General features: G+C 38.2%; 1 protein-coding gene across 3 annotated transcripts in view; it reads left to right on the top strand.

Moving 5' to 3' along the window:
- RSPO2 (R-spondin 2) overlaps positions 1-21,842 on the top strand; it is a gene marked incomplete at both ends in the record, with an annotated part of 142,789 nt that overhangs the window by 50,910 nt on the left and 70,037 nt on the right. The window lies entirely within an intron of this gene.

Below are 21,842 nucleotides of genomic sequence, written 5' to 3'. Positions count from 1 at the left end.
GAAAGCCAGAAAAGCCAATACAAGTTTAGTTTGGTTAGGTGATACCATGTTATTGACTCTTATGATTATGAGGCCAAAAACGTATTTTAAATTTAATACAGAATATTTCTATTACATTTTAACAACCAAAATATGCATGATGGATTGTTAATGCCCCCAGAACAATGTAGAATGCCAGTTAGAAACATAGAAGAATCCAAATACAAGGGCAGTTGTACTCACTCAGGACAGAAGCAGCCGGGGCACTAGACTGAGTTCATGGAGGTGACATTAGGTCTCCAAGTTAGAGATCCCAGCAGCGCCAGCTGGCCCCGTGTGGGAGTTGGCAAAGTGCAGGATAAAAAGTTAAGCCATTTTATTAATATTTACTGCAACACTGGGGAAATCATCATCCCTGACCTCAAGCTGTATTACAGATCAGTCATGATAAAAACTTCATGATATTGGTACCCCATGGGAAGAACAAAATGATCAACCAACTAAACCCTCCCAAGCTTCCAGGGACTAAACTGCCAACCAATGAGCACACATGGAGAGACCCATGGCTCCAGTTGCATAAGTAGCATAGGACAGCTTTGTCTGTCATCAATGGGAGGAGAGGCCTTTGGTCCAGGGAAGGCTTATTTTCTGAGTTTAGGGGAATGCTAAAGTGCTGATGTGGGTGAGGGTGGTTGGGAGAGGGCCACCTTCACTGAAGCAAGAGGAGGTTAAGGGGGTTGGGAGTCGGGGGAAAGGAGAGAACATTTGTATTGTAAACAGAAAATATCCAACAACAACAAAAAAAGACACATAGAAGGGTTTTATTCCATGGCCTTTTATACTGACTGTTTTAAAAATAGGAACAGAGAGACCCATGTAGTGTAGATGGTGCTGAGACCCATGTAGATGGTACTATAGGGACGTAGGATCATTTCATTTTGACAGTTTTGTGCAATGGGCGATATGCTCAGTGTAGTCCCGGATGGAGGAAGCCCTAGATTAAAAACATACCTGCCCCCAAAGGTCATAAACAGACAGAACTGGTTACTTTAAGAGGAAGTGGGGGTGAAAATGCAAAACAATACTAAAATGATTTAACTGTGAAGATTTATGATGCTATATTATAGAGATGAATACTTGGGCATTCTCTTAACCTTTGAGGTTGGCAATAAAAACATGCTACCTGTTCTTTACAGCATATGCCTCAGAGACATTATCAGAATCCAAGATGGAAACACTTGTTGAAGTTTGAACCATTGTAGATGGACCATTAGGCTCAGATATTTGCCAGAGATGCACAAATTGTAAATTTAGAGTAAATTCCAATATGAGAGTCATATGTTTTGATGGATAAAACCAGAGGACTTAACTTTTCTACTTCCCTTGTCCTTGTTAGTTCTTCTATAGATAGGGTGCTTTCAAAGCTCTTTTTTTTCCATTTTTGGGAGAAAGTTTTATTATATATTTTTATTTGACTACAATGGTAGTTACCTACCTGGGTGTTTCTTGTATTGGAGGTTGAATAGGGTCTACTAATCAGCTCAAGGAACAGAACCTTCAATTTCTCTTGGACATAACTTCAATTTTCACCTTCAGATTCTGCATTAGAACGTCTCTTCTTCAGTTATTATGGCTTGGTTTTTGTGTTATACATGATATATGTATGTGTGTGTGTACATGTATATATATATACATACATACACCATTTAGGCTTCTCAGGTACAATGACTTGTTTTATCTATTCTTTTTTGGGATGTGAGGTGGTGTGTTGGGATCTTTCTTAACTGCATGGAAGACAGGCCCAAGATGGTGTTTGAATGTTAATCCTGTGGGGCAGAGGACCGTACTTTGCATGGCAAGACTTTAAAGCATCCCTGCTAATTTAGCACCACAGTTTCTACAATCGATCTTGGTTTCAGATTTCCTACTCCACATGTTATTGGAAGGGCAGAGGAATAATGAAAGCACATTATGCTTTATGAACAAGAGCTAAGTATTTATTTGGATATCCAATTAGTTTATAACTTTTTTCCTACCTATGTTGACTAATGCTTCTCTCTCGCGCGCGCCTGCCCGCCTCTTTCTGTAAGTATTTTCACTGTATTAAAGAAAATGAGCAAATACAGGCTAAGTGACACCAACGTTTCTTGATACTGTAAAACACACAGGGGTCCAGCCCTGTGTACTTTGCCCAGTTGCTGGCAGTAAAAATGAGCAAAGGGATTTAAGGCTTATGAAAGCTCTACTTGGAGGGAGTTGTAATTAAGGTTATTATGGTCTTTGGGTTCCTGTGTATTTGAAGCAAATTAGGATTTTTATGTCTTCTTTAAAGAGACAGTAACACTTCCGTTCACAGCCATTTCCTGGCTGTGTAGAGTGAGTGCCGTTAGTACACACTGGTTAAGTACCATGTGCCCTGCTTTGGTCTTTCAGGGAAATGACCAATTCGGTGAATTTTTGTTTTGTTTCAAATTAGCTCTGCATTTGAACCCATGGGCAACTTGAAGCAAGGACCAAGGAGTGGAGAGACACTGCCAGTACTTTGCTATCAAAATCCCTTCAGTGATATAATTATTACTGAGTTTATTGGGATAGAATAGCCTCTTATTTTGATAATAACGTCTTCTTGAACACGGGGATTAGTTTTGTTAACCAAGTAATGTGGGTCCCTGCAAGATGTTACCATAAAAACAACAAAAGCTTGCAGCAATGTTAATTACACCACTGTATGGTATTTCTCTGCATGTGTGAAAAAGGCAGATCTTTTCTGTGAAATGTCCTCGCTCAGTGGTGCAAATAGTCATTTTCTTTGCCATACCGGAAGTTGGGTCATTTTCTTTGCCATACCGGAAGTTGGCTTCCTTCTCAAGGGTTAGCGAACGTTTTCTTAGAGGGAATTACTTGTAGGAAATGTTGCCCATGAAATGTTTTCCCAACTCACTTCTGGGTGAACCTGACCCTGTTTCTCTCTCTTCTACTTTTGCACCAAGGGTTGCACGGTGTTGGGGTGGGGTGGGGGAGGCCATAGAGGGCCACAATCCTGTGCTGCTGCTCTTCCTGCTGTGGGCTGTCATTGCTCATCTGTCCTCTTCTTTGCCTAGAGCGTGTCGTTGCATAGCCTCTCTACTCACCTTGCAGATTCTGCATTTCTGTCCTGTCTCTGTGGTTGTTTCTAGCCTGGGTTCGCTCAGTCCATTGGAGACACATTTTAGATAGCCTCTCCTGTACCTCTTCAGGACAGAGAGGCCACCACAAGTCTTCTTGCCTAGAGGTCTCCCTACCTTCTCTCCTGAGCTGTCAGTTTGGATCTCCAGGGAAGGAGTGAGTCCTCCTGGTGGGTGCAGAAACTATGGTGTGCCTTCTGTCTTTTGTTTTCAGATTCTCAAACTCTCCAGCAGGATATTGATTACAATTTTACCATTTCTATAAGGTGAGAAGCAACTTCTCCTTGAAAGGACCTATCCAATACCCCTTTCCCAGTCTTTCCCTCAGCATTTTTATCCTGCCGGAGTAGGTAATTTGTTCTGAAAGATACCGTTCCATGTTTACCTATGAGAATGTTTATTGTTCTGAGTCTTGAGTTTCTGGTTTTAGTACTCAAAGTCAAGTGTCTTACAATGCAGTAAGATTAAAAGAAAGAACAGAGCTTTGCCAAGATTTAAAAATTCTGTTTGGTAACTCAAAATTTGAGCATCTGTCTTACTTTCTTTGAGCAATCTTTTTGAGCCAGTGAATTCCACTAGTGTATTTGAGTGTAAAAAAGGCCAAGGGCTGAATGAAGTTTAAAAAAAAAACACCTCTCAGTTAATATTTCAAAATATATCATACATGATGTATATACTTTTTTAAACAAAGAAAAATAGGAATATACATTATTTTATAATCTGTCCTCTGAATCTTTTACATAAAATACCTTCTACACATATTAACACTGTAACTCATAATCAATGGCAATTTGTAGTCAATCTCAATAGTCAATAGGTATGATAGGCTGTTAACTGACTGTTTAAACAAATTCTATAACCTAAGTTGAATTTATATGTGCATTTACCCAATTAATTATTTTGTTTTTCAGCTAGATTCTTGGAAATTTTGTTTATTGGGTTAGATAGAAAAGTCAATATTACCAAGTACTGTTGTAGAAGATTTAGACCAGTTTATATTGCCAGGATCAATATTTGAGAGTCCATGTCCTTTTGTTCCCCTCCTTAAACATTTTTAACTAGTTAATTACTTTATTTACATCCCAAATGTTGCCCGTCATGGTCCAGGCACCAAACCCTGACACTACTCCTGATGCTCTGTTGTGCTTGTAGAGAGCCCAGTGCTTAAGTTTACTCTTTTTTTAATTTAAAACTATTTTCATACAGTATATCGTAAGCATATTTATCTCCTGATTTATTACTGGGTTCAATTCTCCATTTTCACCTATGTTTCCACCTAGAATTTTTTTTTTTCTTTTTCCAATTTAGTCCAGTTGTATTGCCCAGTTACTCTGGACAGTGGGGCTTTTTCTGTAGTGGTCAGCATACCAGTGGTCACATAAGTAAAGAAAACTGATTCTCCCTTTTTGAGAAGCTATCAGATGCCAATAGCACCTCAGCGAATGGTGTTCATCAACATACCCCTGCCTCAGCTTCCCAGGCAGGGATTTTGTTTGGCTTGATCATGTACAGTCTTTGTGCATGTTCTGAAAACTGTTATGAGTTCATAGGTGCCACTTTGCTGTTATGTTTTGAAAACGTTGTTGTCTTAAAGTTATTCACTTCTGGCTCTTACAATCTTTCTTTCTACTCCTCTGTGAAAATTCCAGAGCCTCGTGGGGAAGCATGTGATAGAACTCTCAAATTTATGGTTGATCACTCCATAGTGTCTTAATTCTCTTCATACGGCCTGGTTGATGGTCTCTGGGTTAATTGATATCTACTATAGGCTGAAGCCTCTCTCATGAGGGTTGAGCGATAAACTACTATGTGGGTATAGTAATAAATCATTAGCGGTGATTTTCATTCTATATTACTCCAGCAGAATAATAATGCTAGGTTCTCTTTCAAGGTGTGTTACCCATCTATCCACAGATTCTTGGCCCTATTAAGAGTGCAAGGTTTATCTCATGGAGAGAGCCTTCTATCCAGTCATAAAATGGTTGGTTACTCCTGTAACATTCATGCCACTATTTTGCCAGTGGGAATATCTTGTCAGGCAGATTTTTTTTTTTTTTTTTTGTGGATTGTTCCACCATTGTAGGCTATTACATTAAAACTAGTGTGTGTGTGTATTATACACATATATGTAATATAATATATAATATATAGGAAATTTGTACAGAATAGGTTTCCATTTGACTTCTTCAGAAGGCCTTTAGTTTCAGTTAGCCCTCCCTACATTCCCCCTTTTCCTGCCCTCCCCTCCACGGTTAAAGGGGGAAAGGGAACCAGAAAGGTTAAACATTCACTTAAAAAATAAGACAGGGTATCACTATGTTATGCAGTCGACCTAGAACTTGTGATTCACTGACCTCAATGCCAGAACCAATATTTCTTAGAGAATCACTATCCTAAACTCAACATAGGATGGTGATGACTTTTTATTTTGATTTATCCTTTGTAGCTAGTCAGGTTCAATACATCTCCCTGTGTATCTTTCCTAACAGCATATTTGATTCTTTAATTTTTTTTTGTTTTTTTTTTTTTTGCTAGGTTTTCAAATATTCTCAATAAAAAATTGTTACTTGTCATATTATACAACATTTCCAATTTGCTTCTTTTCTTTTTATGGCTTTACCTTTTTTCCAGATTTATGACTTTGTCACATGGCCTATTAATAAACTTTTCCTGTATGAACATAGACTTAAAAAATTGCAAGCGTTGTGCATAGTGTATTTGTTTGACATGGCTATAAAATTAAGTAACATTTACATGTGTTTATAATAGTTTCATATGTGAATCTAATTTGGTTTTTATTAATACTATTTATATGATAACATCTGTTCTTTCTGTGCCGGCTCTACTAAGTTCCAGTTAGAAAACCATCATGTTATGGGTTAACAATTAATTCACACTGAGGACATGTGCAGTGGTTTATAAGATGACTCGAGGATTCGTGTGAGTGGCTGAATTGGATGTGGGTGAAAGGTTGTTGAAGACAGCATGAACTTTGGTGTTTTGTCCAAATATGGATGGTGCTTCCAAAGGTCAGACAGCTGCTTCGTTCTGCAAATGAGGTTTGCTACAAGCATGACACGCAGAGGTGGACCTGTAAAATACACAAATTTGTATACAGAGACACCGCTGCTCTGCTCTAGATGATGAGTTAAGCAGGAATGTGGGCGTGTCTCATTCCTTTTGGAGAATGACCAAAAAGTGAGACTTTTTATTGAACAAATTTCTATATGAGAGAAAAACAAAAATGAGACTCTGTGGAGGCTCAACTGTGCATACAACATGATAATAAAATGATTCCCCAGAAAACAGCTAATTCTACTTACTGCCGTGTGAGTGAGTGTGCGCATGCGTGTTTGTGTGCACATGTGCTTGCATGTGTGTTTGCATACACACTTGCCTCTGTGGGTCAGTGTAAGGATTCTGTCTGGTATTGGACAAAAACCAACCCCCTTATAACAGTGTTCACTGAAAAGTTTGCTTTTCCCCATTTGCTGCGTCCTCTTAGGAAATCTGTTGTTACTGGCAGGGTACTGTTAGTGAGAATGAAGAGAATGTAGAGAAAGAAGATGGTTTCTACGATGCTAAGTCCGTCATCCCTGAAAATAGAGTTAGAGACAGTATGACAAGATATTTGCAAGTGCCTGTTGGCAAAACATCTATGTCGAGGTGGACACCTAGTCCCATTATGCTGGGAGAGGAATGTAACATGAAGTTTGTTCCATGTTTGTCTTTTTTTTTTTTTTTTTTTTTTTTTTTTTTTTTTTTTTTTTGGTGATGCTAAGTTTTATTACTTAATGTGGGTTTGGTCAAATAACTTTATTGTAAGGTAGTTAATTCATTAGAATTATTAGGTTATCTCTTGGGTAACTAACTTCACACACACACACACACACACACACAGAGAGAGAGAGAGAGAGAGAGAGAAAGAGAGAGAGAGAGAGAGAGAGAGAGAGAGAGAGAGAGAGAGAGAGAGAGAGAGAGAGAGAGAGAGAGAGAGAGAGAGAGAGAGAACAACTTCATCACTATTACAGTAGTAAGGTATTTTAGTTAATTGACCACAAAATAATAATTGCTGAATCACTATCAGATTTTTAAGGCATTCTATGAAACAATTGGCCTAGACTATAAAAATGTCAACCAGAAGACAATGGATAGTGTGTGATTTCTTTTAAACTAAATAAAAATAAGCGACCTATGGCAATCCTTACTTGGTTTCTGCATGGGTGGAACATGTCATTTCAGAGAGGACAGAGTATGTGGAAGCAGGCAAGGGAAGGAACATTTCGTCCATGTTAGATGTTGGACGTCTAACAATGATGCTGTGGCTATAGAAGACCATATCCTGGCTATGGGAACTTATCTAGTTTCTCATTTGCATGGCCCTTTAAAGCTATTTATTTTTAGAAAATAGATAAACTACAATGTTTTTGTAATTTTTCTAAAGTAGCACATTACATCCTACTAGGTGGCGGTAAGTTTTTATATTTTGATAAATTTACCATAACATTTCTTATATGGCTTAGGAAACTTGCCCTTTGGCCTGAATTTGTTTTAGGATTATTTTATTATTTTTTTCCCTTCCTGAGTATATCTTTTTACATTTATTCAAAGGTTTGACTTGAGCAGCAAGCTTCATTTCACCTACGTTGACTTCTCTAGAACATCATTAATTTCTTCTTATTTCATAAATATTCTAATTCCTTCTCTTGTTTGGAAAGTTTACCTGTAAATACAAAATTGCATTCCTGAGCCTTACAGTCATAGTTTCTAAGTCAGTTTTCTTCAGTGGAGTTACACTGAATAATCAATCAATCCAGGGCAGGCCTCATGTGCAGAAGTAGTTGGCCAACCTGTGTGTGCACGTGCGTGTGTGTATGTGTGTGTGCACGTGCGTGCATTCGAAGTGCTCTTTTATTTGGATAGAGTTGGGTTGTGTCTTTTTGTTTTTGTTTTGTTTGATTTTGGCATTTTTTTCTTTTTTTGGGTATTTTATTTTGTTTTCTTGGTTTTGTTGTTCCATTGGTTGGGAGGAAAATAGGATTATTTGGAAGGATTTGGTAGAGGGGAAAGTATCAAACTATATTTAAATTTTAAAAATGTTTAAATAATAAATATAATAAAAGAAAAAGTATGATTCACATGAAAGGATGGTTTCAGATTAGAAATTTAAGGAGGTAGGAAAACCTGACGCAGTGTGTGATGTAGGGTGAGATTCTAACTAGAAAATAAGAATATTGATGACTATAAAAGGCAGTATTGGAATAATTGATAGTACTTTAGAAAATGATAATGAAGTAAGTTTGAAAGACAAATGCTTTTGAAATTATTTAGTGAATCCTGACAACTTGACACAAAGGATCTAATATTGGACAATAGGCATATGATTCAGAATAACATAAACATTTGAATATACATTTTGCTGTCTTATGTGTTTGTATAATTTGCCTATTCAAATTATTCTCTAAGAATCCTTTTTGAGAGCAAATACTATTAAAAGTTTTCAATTAATGCATATATATATACATATATATACATATACATATATATATACATATATATGTATATATATGTGTGTGTGTGTGTATATATATATATATATATATATATATATATATATATATATACTTTTAACTTCCACCCTTAGAGGCACTAGAGGAGAGTCAGAGTAGTGAGCAGCTTACACCCAGATCTGTCCACACCTCTCTTTCTGGTGTTTTCTTACAGTTCAGTTTGGTCATTTGAATGGGGCTTTTTAATTACATAGGTATGCTTTCTGAGTGACTTCAAAGGCCCCTTAGCCAGAATGGGCTCTGTCTCAAAGACAGTGAAGAGAGTGGCCCATTTGCAGGAAATTGCATGGTTTGAGGGTGATTTTTGTTTTCTTTGAACTTGTCAAGTAGAACCCCCTGCTTAAAAAGTGCTGGCCTTTTGCTATCTGACCAGTTAAAAGACTTTTCATTTATAGTTTTGGAGATTTCTCTTTAACTTCTGGCAGAAGAAACCTGTAACTCAGTTTCCCCCATTATCCTCTTTGATGTGACGGCAGTTTTATTTGGAAGTGTTGGTTGGAGATGTTTTAACGATCTTCAGGGTTTTAATGCCGTTTCTTTCTAGATGCTGTATATGTTTTGCTAAGTGGGGGAACAAAAAAACATGGCTTCGTTTGAAGTAAAAGGTGGGGACCAAATTCAGTCTGTAAGACCTTAGAAAGGTTTCTTAATTTATTTATGCACTCTTAGGCCTGGAAGTTCTGAGTGCTAAGTACCTTCTCCAGAAGTACAAGAAATGTTGCTCTTCTCTGACGTAGCGTGATCTCCAGTGATGCCTCTCTGATGTTTCTGAAGACATCCTTCTTTCTCTTGTTCTGAATTTACAGATTTGTCTTAGAATACATTTTATTTGGGGCATCAGTTACGAGTTAACGTGAAGTTAGCGTACCCACCAATTAAAGCATCTTCAAATAGGTAATGGGAGATGTTGGTTTGAAAATTGAGAACAAAATATTTGTAAGGGAGGAGATTTTGTGGCAAATTAGTTTGATGCTTTTGTGCACAGGTCATTGGAACAAATGATGACCCACATTGGATATGTGCAGGAATCCACTGCTGTATAAAAGTGAAAGTCATGGCTGTCATCCCATGTACACGATAGTCTTTGCCAAAGTATGTGTTTTTCCACAAAGTTAAACAATTTTATTGTCTTCAAGCACAATAGAGCTAACAAGCATGTGTTCATTGCTTTTTTAACTGATTTTATTGGATATATTTTATTTGCACATTGTTAACCCCTTTCCCAGATTTTCCTCCATATCCAATATCCCATCCCCCCATCCCCTGCTTCTATGAGGGTGCACCCACCCATAAACTCCCTCCTGCCCTGGCATTTCCCTACACTGTGGCATTTAGCCTTGGCAGGACCAAGGGATTCTCCTCCTACTGATGCCGGACAATGCTATCCTCTGCTACCTATGCAGCTGGAGCCATGGGTCCCTCCATGTGTGCTCTTTTGTTGGTGGTTTAATCCCAGGGAGCTCTGAGGGGTCTGGTTGGTTGATATTGTTCTTCCTATGGGGTTGCAACCCCTTCAGCTCCTTCAGTCCTTTCTCTAACTCCTCCATTAAGGACCCCGTTCACAGTCAATTATTGGCTGAGAGCATCCTGGCTTTTTTTCCAGTCAGTTCTGGGTCCAGAGTATTCTGGCACCAGGTCAGCTTGACTGGAAGGATCCTGTCCCAGACTGTTCTTGGTTCCTGTGTCCTGAGGGCCCTGGGTGGGGCCCGCAGAGCAGAAGTGGTGGTTTTACCTGTGCTCTCAAGTGTTGGAGCACTTCTGGGGGGCCAGCTGTCTCCCAGATGGGTCTGAGTTTAGAGAACAATAGCATGTGGTCAGAGACCTGAAGGATCGTGTGTGTTCATTCTTCCCTTAAAAACCCACTGTTGATCACTGTAGACGTGTCCACGTGTAGGTCACGTGGACACCAGAGTTGGTTCATTTTTGTGGGTTTTTTGGTTTGACATGAAACAGGCCATCTTACTTGTTTTTCAGTTGTTGCTCTAAAAGTTAAGATGGTGTAAACAGGAGTTAACAGATACACTGTTTTCTAGAATGTCGGTGGCCTATGGAGAGTTGTTGAGTAGACGCTGTGATACCTGCTTCCTTCCTTTTAAATCAATTTAATCTTGGCCTAGGTGGGAAGGAAGCTTTTGCATAGCGCTAATTAAATGGGCCAAAGACAGACACATATGTTGCAGTACTTAGTAAGAATGCAAAACTCTTTTCACACAGTGTTAGAGCAAGAAGTATTTAAATGTTTTATGGAACACAAATTTGGGCTTGTGAGCATTTATTTTCTATTTAAGTAAATAGATTATCTCCTTGTATAAACAGGGAACCATGGGAAAGTGGTGGTCTTACAATCTTCATGAATGTATATATTTAGATCTGCTCATGCTGGGGTTGCCTTGAGCACAGCGCTGGGCCTATACTTTGTCATGGGCCTTTTAAGTATGTTGTTAAAGCTTAAGCCAAGTTTAATCATGAGTAATTTGTATAGCACAGCAGTTTCTAACCATGGCTTAGAGGGTCTCACACGCATTCTAACGTTAAGACTTTCTTTTGGCATTAGGACCGTTTCATGGAGTAAATTATGTTTCCATGTGGATCCCAGCAGACGGCTTGTTTTATAGAGCATATGATAGGATGCTCCCTTTGTTTTGAAAAGGAGGACCATTTTACAGACCTTTTCCTTAGAAAAAACAAATGGGCAGTACCAATTCAGCCATTATGTTTATTTACCTAATAATTAATGCTGTGTGTACTGCAGCTGAGGACCTTATACTGTTGGTGGCTGGTTGTTGTTCTCGCCTCTTTCCTCCCCTCCCCTTGGTGTGTGTGTGTGTGTGTGTGTGTGTGTGTGCGTGTGCGTGTGTGTGTGTGCGTGTGCGTGTGCGTGTGTGTGTGTGTGTGTGCGTGTGCGTGTGCGTGTGTGTGTGTGTGTGTGTGTGTGAGTGTGAGTATGTGTGTGTGTGTGTGTGTGTGTGTGTGTATACGTGTCAGTAGTTCAGTTTTGGGATAAGTGTGTTCTCATCCTTCACGACACACTTTTCATTATATATCAGAATTAACATCTGGTGGAGGGATATGCAGTAAGCTTTTGTGCCCTACACTTCGTCAGATTACAAAGAAGAATAAAGCTTGTTAAGGCTTGTGCCCCCAAAGTGAATGTTAGTTACAGAAAAAAAAAATTAACAATTGTAGTTGAGTATTGAGTTGAGACGTTTTATTGTGCTCCATGGATGACTACTCTTTTTCTTCTAGCTTGAATTTTGATATTAACTTAGTAGAAAATATGTTTCTGAAGTATCTTTTATTGCATTGTATTCATTAATTTTAGTATTTCATTGGGTATTTTATGTGTTTACATGTCATATATTATCCTCTTTCCCCTCTGTCCCCCTTTCCCCGCCCCCTCTGCTTCTCTGAAGATACTACCACTCCCACCGACCTACTCCCCTCCTCATTACCCTGGCATTCTTCTACACTTCGGAAATGAACCTTCTCAGGACCAAGGAGGGCTTCTCCTGACAAAGCCATCTTATGCCACATATGCAGCTAAAGTCATGGTTCCCCCCATGTGTACTCTTTGTTAGTAGACTAACGTGGCAGCTTTGGGCGTTTGGTTGGTTAATATTGTTGTTCTTCCTATGAGGTTGCAAATGCCTTCAGCTCCTTCAGTCCTTTCTCCAGCTCCTCTATTGGTGTCCCCGTGATCAGTCCAGTGGTTAGCTGCAAGAATCCTCATCTGTATCATTAAGGCTCTGGCTGAGCCTCTCAGAAGACATCCATATCAGGATCCTGTCAGCAAAAACTTCTTGGCATCAGAAAATGACTGAGTTTTTTAGCTGCATATGGGATGGATCCCTAGGTGAGGTAGTCTCTGGATGATTTTTTTTTTCAGTCTCTGCTCTACTCCTTGTTCCTGTAGTTCCTCCTGTGAATATTTTGTTTTGCCTTCCAGAAAGGACTAAAGTATCCATATTTTGGTCTTTCTTTTTGAACTTTATATGGTCTATGAATTGTTTGTTGAGAATTCCAAGCTTTTGAGGGTAGTATCTGCTTATCAGTGAGTGCATACCATGTGTGTTCATTTGTGACTAGGTTACCTCATTCAGGATGACAGCTTCTAGTTCTATCCATTTGGCTAAGAATTTTGGGAAGTCATTATTTTTAATAGCTGATTCGTACTCCATTGTATAAATATACGTACCACATTTCTGTATCTATTCCTCTGGGATTTTTTTCAGCTTCTGGATATTATAAATAAGGCTGCTATGAACATAGTAGAACATGTGTCCTTGTTATATGTTGAAGCATCTCTTGAGTATATGCCCAGGAGTGGTATAGCTGGGTCCTCAGGTAGTAATGTGTCCAATTTTCTGAGGAACCAACCACCAGAATGATTTTTAAAGTGGTTGTACTAGTTTCCAATCCTACCAACAATGGAGGAGTGTTCCTCTTTCTCCATATCCTTGCCAGCATCTGCTGTCACCTGAGTTTTTGATCTCAGCCATTTTGACTATATGAGGTGGAATCTCAGGGTTGTTTGGATTTGCGTTTCCCTGGTGGCTAAAAATGTTGAGGATCTAACAATCCTATTAAAAATGGGGTACAGAGCTAAACAAAGAATTCTCAGCTAAGGAACACCAATTGGCCTTACATTTACTGAACACAGTGTTGTGTTTCCTTCCAATTATATCATGTATTCCCCTTGGAGTCACCACCCACTTCCATTCTGTCTCTTTGGCAACCACGTCTCATGAAGATTTTCTTCCTTCTACAGCTCTCCTGCTAGCTTTCATGCTCTCTGTTTGTGTCTCTTACTCAATCTCTCTCTCTCTCTCTCTCTCTCTCTCTCCTCTCCTCTCCTCTCCTCTCCTCTCCTCTCCTCCTCCTCCTCCTCCTCCTCCTCCTCCTCCTCCTCCTTCTCTCGCTCTCTCTCTCTCTCTCTCTCTCTCTCTCTCTCTCTCTCTCTCTCCCCCCCCCCCCCGTATGTCTTTTTCAATTTCATTTCTATTGCTTTAATAAAACATCCCAACAAAAGGCAACTTAGGAGAGGAAAAAAAAGAGGTATTTTAGCTTATATTTCTAGGACCCATCACTATGGGGACATTAAGGAGCTAGTGTCATTGCATCCACAGTCAAGAGAAGATCATAATGAATCCATGCATGTTCATTTGCTTGTTTGTTTGTGCTCAGTGTAACGTTTAACTCCTTACTGATTCTTACCCATCTAGGGAATTGTGCTGCCCATAGTGAGCGAGATCTTTATCCACCAAATAATTTAAATAAGACACTCTTAAATGGAAATGCCCATTTGGAGGCAATGCCATATTGAATGGATCTTCCCAGGTGATTTTAAGTTGTGTCAAGTTGACAAAGCTAACCAGCATGAATATGAGCGTGGGTCCACTGTGATTTGCATTGTGAGCTATGGTGTTTTGGATGCTCCTTCAAGTTTCTGTGGCTCTAGACACCATGCGTGCAGTTCTCCCTTGCTTCAGTTTTTGGTAAAATATATTGAAGAAATGTTGCATGTTCTTAAGGTGGAATGAGTTACCAAAGTTATTTTTGCTTTAACCACCATTTGTATAGTTCCTCCATCTCTTCCTGTCTTGTAGCTTGTCTTGACTATTAATGAAGTCTGTTAGTTGTTATGTTAGAAAGAGAATGTGTTTGTCACTTTCTGCCCTGCCTACAAGCAATGCTGTGTAAGGCAGCATCTTCACCATCTTCACTTCACCCCTTTGTTTTTCATACACCCACAGTTCTGGGTGTTCTGAGCTTCTTGGGCCATTTTAGTTCACTTGTACTAAGTATTAGTGACATAATGCTTCCTGCAGACTTTTTTTTTTTTTTTTTTTTTTTTCTGTGACCTATATTAAAAAAAAATTCCAGGCAGTGAACCATCCTGAGGATGTAGTTAATCATGGCTGTAAATGTTTCCCCATAGTACCAGGTTATGAAGCTTATAGCTGAAGTAGTGCTGGCTCTGGAGAGTAATTAGGGACTTATAATTGTAAGTAATTTATGTTTGGGAAGATATTAGCACTTCATGTGTTTAAATAGATTTGGGACTCTTAAATCTCTTCGTAATTTAAAATCTGCATTCTTCTAATGTTAGGTTTTTCTACAGTGACATAGATTTTGTCAGAAGCAAAATGTTACAGTTAATTTAGAGCCCTTTCATTCAGAGTAATGCTTTCTGAGCAGGATGTGGTAACACTTTCCTGTGACTTAGTTCTTAGTGGTTCAAGTCGGGTGTTCATCTTGGGCTACCAGGTGTGATGCTCCCAAAATCAAAATGAAAAAAAAATTGATAAAAAAGTTACTTATTTTGGGAATGTATATACTTTAGAAATAGTATTTTCATAATGAATACTTTTAGATACAAGCAGATATTTTAAGTTTTTATTACTAACTGACATACTTGGATGCATAAAATATAATTACTAATAATAGCATTTCTAGCTATGCAGTGAATATTTCTTATAGTTACTGCTTGAGTATGAAGTCACAGGTTTCTAAACCTTATTTTATTTCATTTTTGGTGTTTATTTTTCCTATATTTATTCATTATATTAAAATGTATTTTTATACAGTTCTTACTGGATATAATGCAACTTTTCCAAGATTTTCTCCACCTCTCTACCTGCCCAAAGGTTTTCTATCTTATTAGAAAACAAGTGGACACCTAAAATATTATGATAAAATAAAACAAAAGCAAAAAAACAGAATAGGACAAAGCAAACAAACAAACAAAAAAAGAGCCAAATAGAACTACAAGAAACACATGGATTCAAAGACACATTTGTACACACAGGAATCCCATATGTGCACAAAAACAGAAGTCATGATTTATAAGCACAAGGTTAAGAACACCAAGTTCGTGTTGTATTAATCATCTACTGCTGGGCATGGGGCCTGCCCTAACGAGTGGTCTGAGTTCCCAGTAAGACTCTGGGAGAAACTTAGTTTTTCCTAGGTTAGTAGTTACCAGTTGGAGATAGGTGATGGTTAGAGATGGGGACTTATGCCCACTTCCCCTTGCAGCACTTGGGCCCTATTTTATTTAAGTCTTATTTGGAAAAAATATTGTTGAGGAACTTGTGATGAGAAATGAACAGAAATCCTGAGAAAATATTGTTAAACTCTAGAAGTTCAAAAGAATCTTTTTTTTTGCACTAAATTTACCCTTGATTATTATGTTCAGTTTTTCTATATTTAATTCATGTTTATTTTTCTCCTAAAACTATAATGGATAACATTTAGTAGTGCATATCTAAAATTTAAAAACATTTCAAATTTCAACTATTTTTCAATCTTGGCTCTGGTGAAACATGAACATACAATATGAAAAATTGTTTTTATGTTAATTGCATTTCATGCTTGATGGTGATATTTTTATGGCACGATTAGTTTCATGCAAACAGAAAAGTTTCCAGATAGGAGTGTATGGGTTTTAAAGCAAATGTTATCTGAAGCGCTAATTGATAGCTGCCTTGTTGAATATGCTGATATACCGAATTGCTGGATTTTCAGTGCAGCGTTGTCAAGGACTTATAGAAAACGTCTGGGCACAAGTTAAGTTGCATTGGATTTCATTTAAATTGTTGGTGCCACAAATTTCTTATTTTCACTATGCACTGTGGACTTTTGGATGCACATTAGCAGTGTTGTGATTATCCCTGGTCATATGGTGGCACTGACTGACATGTTAGTTTAAGAATCTGCGTAGCTCACAATCGAATAGTATTTAATGAGCAAATGAGGATGATGGGAAGTTTCCAGCAGCCAATTGTTGAGTCCCGTATTTTCAGAAGTAGACATCTGTCTCTTTGTAAAAAATAAAAAAATAATAATAGAAGCCTGTACCTAGAAGGAACTTAGTGCTCATCTTCTTTGGTAGGGATAACTCCAGAAACAGGGGAGCCATTTTAAAAATATTAAGAACATATTAAAGATGAATGTCTGCTTGACATGAGACAAAAATGTGGATGACTGGATATATATATAGCACATGATCAAATGTATGTACATGATATATATATATATATATATACACATATATAACACATGATCAAATGTATGTACATGATTATATATATAAAACACATGATTAAATATATGTACATTATATATATATATAAAACACATGTTTAAATGTATGTACTTGATATATATATATAACACATGATTAAATGTATGTACATGATATATATACATATATATATCACATGATTAAATGTATGTACATGATATATATACATATATATATCACATGATTAAATGTATGTACATGATTATATATATAAAACACATGATTAAATGTATGTACATGATATATACACATATATAACACGATTAAATGTGTGTATATGATATATATATATATGTATAACACATGGTTAAATGTATGTACATGATATATATATATATACATATATATAACACATGATTAAATGTATGTACATGATTATATATATAAAACACATGATTAAATGTATGTACATGATATACATATAACACATGATCAAACGTATATACATGATATATATAACACATGACCAAACTTAAAACATTCAAGGTTAATTAAAAAGACCAGTCAGAAAATGGGATTTAGTTCTACCTAAGGACCCAGCTATACCACTCTTGGGCATATACCTAAAAGATGCCCCAACATCTATAAAAAGGACACATGCTCTAGTATATTCATAGCAGTTTTATTTATAATAGCCAGAAGCTGGAAAGAACCCAGATGCCCTTCAACAAAGGAATGGATACAGAAATGTGGTACATTACACAATGGAGTACTACTCAGCTATTAGAAATAACAATTTCATGAAATTTTTAGGCAAATGCATAGAAATAGAAGCTATCACCTGAGTGAGGTAACCCAGGCACAAAGGCACACACACGGCATGTACTCACCAATAAGTGGATATTAGCCCAAGATATAATTTACAGACCATATGAAGCTCAAGAAGAAGGAAGACCAAAATCCTTCCTTCTTAGAAGGGGGAACAAAATACTCATGGGATGAAATACAAGGACAAAGAGACTAAAGAAAAGGACATCCAGAGACTGCCTCACCTAGGGATCCCTCCCATATGCAGCCACCAAAACCAGTCACTATTGCTTATGCCAAGAAGTTCTTGCTGACAGGAGCCTGATATGGATGCCTCCTGAGAGGCTCAGCCAGAGCCTTACTGATACAGATTAAGATGCTTGGAGCTAACCATCAGACTGAGCATGGGACCCAATGGAGGAGACAGAGAAAGGACGGAAGGAGCTGAAGGGGTTTGCAACCCCATAGAAGAACAATATAACCAACCTTAACTACCAGACCTCGCAGGGACTGAACCACCAACCAAAGAGGTACCCATGGGGAACCCATGGCTCCAGCTGCATATGTAGCAGAGGATGGCATTGTCTGGCATCAGTGAGAGGAGAGGCCTTGGTCCTGGGAAGGCTCATTTCCCCAGTGTAGGGGAATGCCATATTGATGAGGTGGGGGTAGGTGGGTGACAGAGGGAGAATTCTCATAGTAGCAGGGGGAAGGCACTTAGGAAGCGGGTAACTGGGAAAGGGGAACATTTGAAATGTAAACACACAAACTCTCCAATGAAAAGTATCACAAAAAGGAAGTCCCCTATGTAAAAATATTTTATCTAAACATTTTTTTTTTTAAAGCCAGATCTGATTTGCAATTTTAAAAGAACATAGTTGAGTAGATACAATTATGCTGCCTTTTCTCCTGATAAAGTACTGGCAATTCAGCATCTTTCCTTGATCCAACCATTTCCAGGAGATGTGCTCGGCCCCTTGCAGAATCACCATTGCCTTTTCTTCAGTGTTCTCCATGTTTCATGTGAGGAGTTTCATCTTTTCAGTCTTGGGTGGGTCTAGATTTGGGAATATGTTTTGGTTGGAAGTACAAGGCCCTCTGGATCTCAGCAGGCTTTGAGGCTGGAGAAGTTGAAGCTTCCAGGAAAAAAACAAATAAACATGCCCATCAAAGCTGAGGTTTAAGAACTGTTTATCCACCTGCACGTTTGAATGGAAATCTCACAGAAATAGGCAGTACCATTTGACTTATGACCATGATAAAATAGTCATGTCTAAGTTTATTTTGCCTGTGTTTGGATACATAGTTAGGGTAGTTGTTCATAATAGATGGAAATATTGTGGTTGAATTACTCTTGGAGTATTGATTTACAGTACACAGCAGTCTGTGGAGGTAATTGGTGTGGGATAAAGGTCAGTTGAATGGCAAAGTTTGCTGGAGGATTGGAGCAAGAGCATCACCTGGCAAAACCCATTTTGCTGTTCTTCTTTGGTACTGAGCAGGGTCAGAAACCCATGCTGGGCAGAAGTCTTAAGAGATCACTTAGGTTTGGGTGTGGCACATCACTCCTGATTTACAAGCATTCCTCATGGGTCAGGTTATGGAGATGGAAAGACACAGACTGTGGCATCCATTCCCCAATTCACTTTTATTGCTTAAGTCTGTCAAGGTTCAAGTAACCAAAGCAATGCTCTGTAACAGTTTTAAGAATACCTTTTAAAAAAATAAGTGTAGGGCAAAATTTGTTGACTCTGAAATCTTTGTGGTCAAGATTAAAGAAGTCTTTTGATACATAAATACGAAACAAAAAGCCTTTAATTTGTGTTGCTCCCCTTTGGTTCTGTAATTCCCTTTCCTCTGTTCTTACTATGGTGGAAGGTTTATGATGATAAAGTGCTCTTGGTTTGACCTTTGAACTCGAAGCAAGTATAGCTTCACTGGAGTTTGTGATCATTATGGGATAGAAGCCCCCCCTTAAACATTCTCCCATGGGTCTAAACCTTCCGAGTTCTCCTCTCCCTTCAAAGCTAGCTTTGAGATTTGAATGAGCTTTTGCAAATCTGTAATTAACTCCAAGAGCAGAAGTCAGGCAGCTCTGGCGCAGTAGATTCTTTGCTGGGCTCTGGATGCAGCATCTGCCGCAATTCCTGTTTCTGCTTTAGTCCCCTAGTTGTTCAGACAGGAGTTCTAAATGCCAGTCCACAGGGTGGAGGCATCAGGTGAACAATGAGAGAGCTGGCCTGTCCCCTGCCAGTGTTCGGTTCCAGTGTTTCTGTTTCTCTTCCCAGCTCTCTCCACTCAATTGTCTACTCTTATTCCTCTGAGCATTACTGCTTTCCGTTCCTTACACACAGATGGTCAGTTGGTTCTAAGTTGGTTGAAACTTACACTTGCCCAGGACCCCAAGAATGAGAAAGATTAGAGTCGAACCTTTTCTGAAGGTAATGGAATGTGGACAATCTGCATGGAACTGCTTTATATTTTAAAAAAATTGCAATTTCTAGAAATTCAGTTAACAGTGTAACTCAGGGTTGAGTGAGCCAAGAATTGAGCTTTATAAGCCATCAAAAGAGAATAAAGTCCCTGGTGAAGAGATTAGCAAAACTGCTAAGAATAAGGAGTCGAATGAAGTGGGTAGCAGAGGTTGTATGATATTCATCGAGTAGGAGAAGGAAGACAACCTTAGCAACCCAAGCTATTGCAGTTAGGAAAAGGAAGGAGAGTAGTTATATTGGATGTGGCTCATGTCACTTATGTTGTTGGGAGAATTCTCTCTCTCTCTCTCTCTCTCTCTCTCTCTCTCTCTCTCTCTCTCTCTCTCTCTCTGTGTGTGTGTGTGTGTGTTATGAGGACATATAAGATCTGGACTGAATGAAGTATTCACTGGTTCTGATAATTGTTTAAATACCTCAGATTTCAGAAATTACAAAAGGAGGTGTAAAGCTGAAGGATAGAAATTGTTGTGGTCTTCAGAAAGAGTATTCTCTTAGATAACTGGTGGTTTGGGCTAAGCAGAGGCAGCAGGTAAAACTGCTGCCAGGAAATCAGATTACAAACATTGAGCTGGATTGTTGCTTTGGAATGCTTAGAGGAAACACTTAAGATATATTGTATGCTATATTATCATATTTATGAAAACTTATGAATCATATATTGTATGTATATATGTGTACACACACATACACACACACACACACACACACACACACACACACACACACACACATATATAAATGTGGAGGAACACCTGGAAAAACATTCACCCAATAGCATTACTTATAGCTAAAAAGATGACCCTTTATCTCCTGCCAATCTGTGCTTTGTTCTTACATATTTAGATTTATAGAATTAAAGCAATAAATTGAAGATTATTTGGAATACAGAGTTTTGTAAGAAAGAGAATATTCATGGGATAGATCTCTGAGAGTCCAGGAGATAGGGGATCTTACAGTGCTAAAACCTATATAGATCAACCACAGTTATCAATGTCCTGGAATCTGAGTCATGCTAAATAAAGGAATAGTACTCCGGGAACAGTGCGCCATCTTGTGCATCTATCTGGTCATGTGGACATGTGTTTCTTGGTACTGCAGCAAAGGTTGTATGTTCAGCAAAAGGATGTCCTTTTAAAGTAACAGATTCAATTCTAGATTGTGTAGTCTCCAAATTTTATAGCATGTGCCCAGAGAATCTTTTGTATTTTAAAATACTGATTGAAATTAGGAATAACAAATCTTACGATAAAATATTGAATTTTCGGGCATACATTTACATCTTATCCATAGACCTATCTTATCTACTAAATAGAATACTTCTATTTTTTTTTTTTTTTGTTAGACAAGCAAAGAGAAGCTGGATTTGGTGGCACACCTTTTTAATCCTAGCGCTTCCGAGGCAGAAGTGAAGGAACACGTGAGGTCCAGGTCAGCCAGGGCTGTAATAAGATCTTGTTTCAACATATGCACAACTGGGAGAAGTAGAGGGCCAGAGACCATGATTAGGATATTTTCTACGAGGAAAAATACTATTTTCAATACAAAGAGATAAAATAAAACAAAGTAAAAATACGATACAGGTGAATATCAAATTCCTAGAATATTTATGGTGGGCAGAAAGAAATTAGGTATGGAGGTACTGGACCAGCTAACTAAAAGAATACTGAGAGACTGCAGTCACCGAACCCCAGGACTGAGGAAGAAAGAATTGTCTTGATAAGAAGGAAGCTCTGCTCAGACACTTGGGGCCATGATAGTCAACATATGGAAGGAGTCTGTGTCACTTAAACCACACTGTGGT

The sequence above is a fragment of the Micromys minutus genome (genome assembly GCF_963924665.1).
Source record: "Micromys minutus genome assembly, chromosome: 33".
NCBI lineage: Eukaryota > Metazoa > Chordata > Mammalia > Rodentia > Muridae > Micromys > Micromys minutus.
This window is presented reverse-complemented; position numbering and strand designations above follow the sequence as displayed.